Below are 6,718 nucleotides of genomic sequence, written 5' to 3'. Positions count from 1 at the left end.
ACCACAGTTGTTTTCCGTGGTCTTCTGGGTGTTTTGGTGTTGCTGAGCTCACAGGTGCGTTCCTTCTTTTTAAGGATGTTCCAAACAGTTGTTTTGGCCACGCCTAATGTTTTTGCTGTCTCTCTGATGGGTTTGTTTTGTTTTTTCAGCCTAATGATGGCTTGCTTCACTGATAGTGACAGCTTGAGAATTGACAGCAACAGATTCCAAATGCAAATAGCACACTTAAAATGAACTCTGGACCTTTTATCTGCTCATTGTAATTGGGATAATGAAGAAATAACACACACCTGACCATGGAACAGCTGAGAAGCCAATCGTCCCATTACTTTTGGTCCTTTAACAAGTGGGAGGCACATATGCAAACTGTTGTAATTCCTACACCGTTCACCAGATCTGGATGTAAATACCCTCAAATTAAAGCTGACAGTCTGCAGTTAAAGCACATCTTGTTAGTTTTATTTCAAATCCATTGTGGTGGCGTATAGAGCCAAAAATGTTAGAATTGTGTCAATGTCCCAATATTTATGGACCTGACAATATATTTACATTCTGTTTGACAGCAAATTTATTTTAGTAAAAATTATTAGGCATTGTTCTATAAGTATGATGAGAAGTGTTGACAAGTACCACAATGCCATGCAAATACAAATGTTTATATTTTCTTCTTCAGTGTAAGGAGACAGTACAAGGACAGTACAAGATTTAAATGTTCACCATTCATGTGAAGAAGGTTGTTTCTATAGCAACCAGCAACATTCTAGATTGCCCTTGGTAAAGGACAAAAAGAGTAATAATGTTACCTATGCATTGTAAATATTAAAAAAAGATGATAGAGAAAACAGACAACATGCAATTAAAAATAAAAAATGTAAAATTCAATTTAAATGGTATAATATGTGTATAATATATTTTTATATAACACTGTAAACACCAACCATATTAATTAGCATAAGCTATTCGGCAGCATACTGTGAATCAATGGATATTTTAATATATTTTATTTTTTTACTTATGAAGGCTCTAGTAGAACTTTATTTTTTTTGCTTAGCTTCAGAGTAGCCTTGTTGGAAAAGGCACTCAGTTAATAAGTTAATATTCATAAATTAATATAATTGTAAGCGACAGGCACTCTACCATCCAGAACTGTATTCAGATCGGAATTGTGTTAAACAGCTAAGATGAAAACTTTATAAAAATTAAACAGTTAATATACATATATATAACAAAATTATACTAGATTTCTTAAAGAAAAACTCCCTGAATAGTTGAGGTAAGACAAGGAGCTAACGACTAATATAGATAGAAAAACTCAGTAAGGCAAATCACTGTATATGAGTTCCACAAGCAGGTATATGTCTCTATTTCATCCACCAGTCAATTTATGATGATATATTCAAGTGTGGGTATCTCCAAATGTTAATCCATAAAATGTCTAGGCATCAATTCATAAGGTATCTAGAAAACAATTCATAGATAACAGTTCATAAAAGGCAATTTATAAAGAGTGTGACAACAATGTTACTTTTAGGCACTCTTCATGATTGTATGGAGTTCATATATGGTTAGATTTAAAAAAATAAAAAAATAAAAAATAGTAGTAGTTGTATTCAATGATCCAAAATTGCTTAAATGGTTATATGGTTATTCCCATTTCAATGGTCATTTATTTATCACGGTTACTCATAGTTTTTTAACCTTTTTACTTTTACACAGGGTATATAATGCCATACCTCTCAGATGATGTTTGATTAGGTTTTACCGTGGTGAGGGCTTCTGTGGGAATAATCCCTGGTTCAGAGGTTGGTCTCTCACTCCCCAGTAGCGGCGTCCGGCTCCTTACGTCTCGGACTCTGGGTTGCCTGTGTTCGGCGCATGTCACGTGTTGTTCGGCGTGTCACGTGGCATCCCACGTGTCAGATTCACAGGCTGAGCCTCTGATTCAGCGCTCTCTTTGTATAGTTGCAATTCATAGGTTGTGATTGCTCAGTGTTATGGAAATATCCTTTTAGGTTATTACAGTTCCGCCATACGCGTTTCAGAGTACCCTACTCCATCAGTGGCTAGTTTTCAAAGACCCCATACAATTGCACCTTTTATAGTCCTAATGGAGGTGGGGCAACACTTTTTCTTTCACTCAACATTTTCTCTTTCAAGGTGGACTGGATTTACATATTTGTGTATATATAAATTGTTTCCATCTGGGAAAATAGGTTAGTTGCAATAGTGTCACATATTATATAAAAAATGTGTATAATATCAGAGAGTTTTATATCTCTCCATCAATGTAATAATCATAACAGTAATGAATTAAATAAAATGCTTATAAAACAAATAAAAGCAGATATAAATTAAAAATAAAAATGCATCAATAGCGCAACCTTGTTGTTTCCTCATCCATTAGTCTCTTTTCTTTTTCTTCTCTAGACTCGGACAACTGGAAAGACTTGGAAGCATATAGAGAACTATAAAAAAAATAAAAAAAAACTATAAAGGATGCAGTTGCGTTTTCTGTGCATTTTTAAGGAGTTTTTAATGTGCCTCCAATTTTCCTCCTTTTCTCCATTATAGGGGAGAATGTATAACAATAATATATAAAGAGGTATAAGATATACAGGGTGCGCCATTTATATGGATACACCTTAATAAAATTGGAATGGTTGGTGATATTAACTTCCTGTTTGTGGCACATTAGTATATGTGAGGGGGGAAACTTTTCAAGATGGGTGGTGACCATGGTGGCCATTTTGAAGTCGGCCATTTTGAATCCAACTTTTGTTTTTTCAATAGGAAGAGGGTCATTTGACACATCAAACTTATTGGGAATTTCACAAGAATAACAATGGTGTGCTTGGTTTTAACGTAACTTTATTCTTTCATGAGTTATTTACAAGTTTCTGACCACTTACAAAATGTGTTCAATGTGCTGCCCATTGTGTTGGATTGTCAATGCAACCCTTTTCTCCCACTCTTCACACACTGATAGCAACACCGCAGGAGAAATGCAAGCACAGGCTTCCAGTATCCGTAGTTTCAGGTGCTGCACATCTCGTATCATCTGAAGGCAATGTCGTCTATGCTGTGAAGATACGAGATGTGCAGCACCTGAAACTACGGATACTGGAAGCCTGTGCTAGCATTTCTCCTGCGGTGTTGCTATCAGTGTGTGAAGAGTGGGAGAAGAGGGTTGCATTGACAATCCAACACAATGGGCAGCACATTGAACACATTTTATAAGTGGTCAGAAACTTGTAAATAACTCATGAAAGAATAAAGTTACGTTAAAACCAAGCACACCATTGTTTTTCTTGTGAAATTCACAATAAGTTTGATGTGTCACATGACCCTCTTCCTATTGAAAAAACAAAAGTTGGATTCAAAATGGCTGACTTCAAAATGGCCGCCATGGTCACCACCCATCTTGAAAAGTTTCCCCCCTCACATATACTAATGTGCCACAAACAGGAAGTTAATATCACCAACCATTCCCATTTTATTAAGGTGTATCCATATAAATGGCCCACCCTGTATATTAGATACAAATAGAAGAGATCACATAAAGAAGGAGATCACATAAAAAAGGTCACATAAAAAATTGCTGATGCGTTTTTCATACGTTTTTTGCGTTTCTGATGTGTTTCCAACTTTTTCTTTAATGCCAGCTTTTTCTTTATTGCATTTTGTGTTCCCCTTTTCTCATCTAGATTATATTAAAATACAGGAGTGTTCAGAGTGAAGACAGGGATATTCAGAATGAAGACAGGGGCTGGGGGGCCTTCCCCGGGAGATGAGATTGAGGTGCTGGTAGACAGCCTGACCTCGATGTCACGTCCCAGAAAGGCACCCGACCAATTACAAAAACCGAAAGAGCTCCGTTTCCGCATTTAAACCATTGGGGATCAGTGTCTCGAATTCAAAGATTCTTCTGGACTCCAGACTAGACATAGACGCTACATGGTCCCCACCCTTCCATGGTCTTCTTACTTTTTCTAAGGCTGTAAAGGTACGTGTCGATGGATCTTTATTGTGAATTTCTTTATAGTGTTTGGATAAGGAGTGTTGTTCAAAGCCCTTTTTGATGTTATTAATATGTTCTGATATTCTTTTCTTGAAAACACGTTTGGTTCTGCCGATATATTTTTATTGCAAGGACATTGTAAAATGTAGATAACGTCCGTTGAGTTACATGTCAAGTGATCTTTAATATATAGGTAGAAGATATGCTGTGTGGAGCATACATTAGTGGTCTTTTTTGGAAATTTGGTTAACCCTTTCATGACCAAGGGTCATTGATGCCCCAGTGTCCAGGTCAAAATTTACAAATCTGACATGCATCACTTTATGTGGTAATTGCTTTGGAACACTTTTATTTATCCAAGCCATTCTGAGATTTTTTTCTCGTGACATATTGTACTTCATGATAGTCATAAATTTGAGTCAATATATTTCACCTTTATTTATGAAAAAGTACCAAATTTATAAAAACAATTGAAAAATTCTCAATTTTCTAAATTTCAATTTCTCTGCTTCTAAAACAGAAAGTCATACCTAATAAAATATTTACTACTTAACATTTCCCATATGTCTACTGTATGTTGGCATCGTTTTGGAAATGTCATTTTACTTTTTTAGGACGTTAGAAGGCTTAGAAGTTTAGAAGCAATTCTTCAAATTTTTAAGAAAATTTTCAAAACCCACTTTTTAAGGACCAGGTTCAGGTCTGAAGTCACTTTGTGGGGCTTACATAGTGGAAACCCCCAATAAATGACCCCATTGTAGAAACTACACCCCTCAAGTTACTCAAAACTGATTTTACAAACTTTGTTAACACTTTAGGTGTTCCACAAGAATTCAAGGAAAATGGAGATGAAATTTCTATTTCACTTTTTTGGCAGATTTTCCATTTTATTACATTTTTCTCTTTAACACATTGAGGGTTAACAGCAAACAAAACTCAACATGTATTACCCTGATTCTGCGGTTTACAGAAACACCCCACATGTGGTCGTAAACTGATGTAAGGGCGCACAGCAGGGCGCAGAAGGAAAGGAACGCCGTATGGTTTTTGGAAGGCAGATTTTGCTAAACTGGTTTTAGATGCCATGTCCCATTTAAAGCCCCCCTGATGCACCCATACAGTAGAAACTCCCAAAAAGTGACCCTATTTTGGAAACTAGGGGATAAGGTGCCAGTTTTATTGGTACTATTTTGGGGTACATATGATTTTTAATTGCTCTATATTAAGTTTTTTGTGAGGCAAGGTAACAGAAAAATGGCTGTTTTGGCACAGTTTTTTTTTTTTACAAGATTCATCTGACAGGGTACTGTAGATCACATTTTTATAGAGCAGGTTCTTACGGACGCAATGATATCAAATATGTCTACTTTCTTTGTTTGTTTGTTTCAGTTTTACATAATAAAGCCATTTTGAAAAAGAAATTATGTTTTTGTGTCTCCATTTTCTGAACTCCATATGTTTTTTAATTTTCTGCCGATCGTCTTGTGCAGGGGCTCGTTTTTTGCAGAAAGAGTTGAGGTTTTTATTGGTACCATTTTTGGGTACATAGGATTTTTTGATCATTCATTATTACACTTTATGGGGCAAGGTGACCAATTATTAAATTATTTATTTATTTTTACAGCGTTTATCTGAGGGGTTAGGTCATGTGACAGTTTTATAGAGCAGATCGTTACAGACGTGGCAATACCTAATATGTATACTTTTTCTTATTTATTTAAGTTTTACACAATAATAGCATTTCTAAAACAAAAAAATTATGTTTTAGTGTCTCCATAGTCTGAGAGCCATAGATTTTTAATTTTTCGGGCGATTGTCTTAAATAGGGTATCATTCTTTGCGGTATGGGGTAACGGTTTGATTGGTACTATTTTGGGGGTCATAAGCCTTTTTGATTGCTTGCTGTTGCACTTTTTGTGATGTAAGGTGACAAAAATGGCTTTTTTTTACAGCGTTTTTTTATTTTTTTTATGGTGTTTATCGGACGGGGTCTATCATGTGATATATTTATAGAGACGGTCGTTACGGACGCGGTGATACCTAATATGTGCATTATTATTTATTTTTTTATAGGAAAAAGCAGTTTCTTTTTTTAATTTTACATTTTTATTTATTTATTTATTTTTACTTTTATTATTTTCACTTTTTTTTATCAAGTCCCTCTTGGATCTTGAAGATCCAATGGGGCTGATGGCTGTACTATACTTTGCAATGCTCTTGCATTGCAAAGTATAATACAATCAGATGCCCTGTAGGTGGCAACAGCGGACGCTTTTGCAAAGCGTCCGGTTGCCATGGCAACCATCGGGTGCTGCAATCGCAGCGCAGCAGCCCCGGTGGTGGAGAGAGGGAGCCCCCTCCCTCTATTAACCCCATGGATGCCGCTGCCGCGGCATCTATGGGGTTACAGCAGAGTGTCAGCATAGAGCTGACACTCTCTGCTGATGGCGGCGGCTCAGGAATGGAGCCGCCACCATCACACACAGCAGGGGGACCGCACGGCATGGGGGCAGCGCTGGAAAGTGGGCAGCATTGAGGGGCCAGCATTGAGTGAGTCACGGCCAGCATTGAGGGGGCAGGAGGAATGTATGGGGCTAGGAGGGGGCGGACCGCAGGAGATAAGCAGCGGATAGATTCAGCGGCAGGCGGACACAAGGGGGGGCTTGAAGGGGCACACATGGGGGGCACACATGGGGGGCA

The 6,718-nt window shown here is 37.2% G+C and overlaps 1 non-coding gene across 1 annotated transcript; it reads right to left on the bottom strand.

Moving 5' to 3' along the window:
- Positions 1-6,415: 6,415 nt before the first annotated feature.
- Positions 6,416-6,501, bottom strand: LOC120996859. Its single transcript, XR_005777957.1, has one exon. It is a non-coding gene; the product is annotated as a small nucleolar RNA SNORD71 (small nucleolar RNA).
- Between the last annotated feature and the right edge of the window lie 217 nt (positions 6,502-6,718).

Source organism: Bufo bufo, chromosome 3 (genome assembly GCF_905171765.1).
Source record: "Bufo bufo chromosome 3, aBufBuf1.1, whole genome shotgun sequence".
Classification (NCBI taxonomy): Eukaryota; Metazoa; Chordata; class Amphibia; order Anura; family Bufonidae; genus Bufo; species Bufo bufo.
The sequence above is the reverse complement of the archived record's forward strand: the minus strand, read 5'-3'. Positions and strand labels throughout refer to the sequence as shown.